Here is a 1,932-nt window from a genome sequence, read left to right on the forward strand (position 1 = left end):
GGATTTTATTTACTAAAAACTAACCAAATCCAAACAGAAATCTTCATTTTTTTAAAAATATCCGTTTCTAGTAAGATACTCCAAATATATAATTTTTTTTAGAAATGTCTAACCATACTTGTACAGGAGATATACATTGTAACCAACACTAACACCCAAGTTTGGGTCCTTTGTTGTTCTCTCTTCAAAATTTCAATTATTAACAAATAATAAAAACATATAGCCAATTCAAACCCCAAAAATTAAGAAAGAGGAAAGGAGGAAGAAAAAGGAAATTAGCAAACAATGGAAAAGATTAAAAAAAAACATTGGAAAGGGAAGAAAACAAGCTAGAACCGTAAGGCAAAAATCACTCAAGACCAAGAAAATGACTTTGCTTCTTCTACTAAAGAATAATCACTCTTGACAGCAACCTAGAAAAACAATAAAAAAACATTCCATGAGGTAAAAGTACCAAGAAAGCCCCTGTATATAGCGGCGTATTGCATTTCGACCCCTCTTTTAAAAATGGGCAAATTAGCCCTTATACATTTCAAATGTGCAAATTAGCCCCTATGTTAATTTTATTAGTTAAATGATGACATGAAATGTTAATTTAAATGGTTAGTTATTAATTTGATCCCGAATATAACTAAAATATCATATTGATTTTTAGAAATTTTTCTTAACAATAATTCTAAAAATTAAAAAAATCTTTAAAATAAATATAAATTATTAAAAATATATTAAAATTATGTTTAAACTTCTTTAAAAATTATCTAATGCAATGAGACACCAATGATACCTGTTGACAACGGTTTCCAATGCAATTCTAAAAGCACTCATTTCAATAAAATCATAGTTTTATTATTATTAAAATATAAAAAAACCAAAGAAAGAACATATTTACAATAAACAAAATCTTTCGATTTTTACAGCTTTCTTTGATAACGAAGAAGAAGATAAAGAGAATGAGCTCCTTTCATTGCTTCTCCACCTCTAGAAACATGTTGATAGTTTTGAGATTTTATTTTAAATTAAAATTTCACCTTTTATCTTTTATTTTTTCGTAAATTTAAAACATTATTTTCTAAAATTTCAAAACCCATTGAATCTTTATTCAGAATCCAAATATTTATATTAAAAATTCAAAGCCCAGAACTTAAAATTAAAGTTTCTTAGGCTATTAAATAATAACATATTCAAATGGAAAAGTTTATAATAACTAAGGGATGTGAAAATAAATAAATCAAAATTTTATAACGAATATTATACACCATCAGGAGAGACGATAGGAGATGCAAAGATGAATATTTACTAAAGTAGGGGAAAATCTTGTAAAGTAGGGCTTCAATAAAGTTTGGGAAGTTTAGATTTTTTTGAATTTTTTAAAATTGGGAAGAAAGTCTTGTAAAAAGATGGTGATTTCTAGGTTTCAACTTGAAAGTTTGATAAATTTTAAACATTTTTTTCTGTAATATTTTTAGATTTTTTACATATATATTTTGAATTTTTAGAAATTATTTGTTTATAATTTTATTTTTAAAAATACTTTAATATAATTTTAATATTTTATTTTTATTTTAAAGATTTTTAAAAAAATTTTAGAATTATCGTTAAGAATTTTAAAAAAATTTAAAATTATATTTTAGTTATAATTTAGGGCTAAATTAGTAATAAACTATTTAAATTAATGTTTCGCACCATCATTTCACACCATCATTTAAATTAGTAAATTAGTAATTATTTACTCTCTCTCTCGAGTTTTACTGGCTAAATCTAACAAATGTAAGTTGATTGAATTAGCTAAAAATAATTTGAAAATGGTCTTAAGCTAAAAATAGGGGAAATATAGGTGTTACAAGCAAGGGCGAAGCCAGAACAATTTGTTAGGGAGGGCAGATGAAATTTTAATTTTTTATGGTCTATATCTTTATAATTTTTAAAAGATTA

This window comes from Gossypium arboreum, chromosome 1 (genome assembly GCF_025698485.1).
Source record: "Gossypium arboreum isolate Shixiya-1 chromosome 1, ASM2569848v2, whole genome shotgun sequence".
Lineage (NCBI taxonomy): Eukaryota > Viridiplantae > Streptophyta > Magnoliopsida > Malvales > Malvaceae > Gossypium > Gossypium arboreum.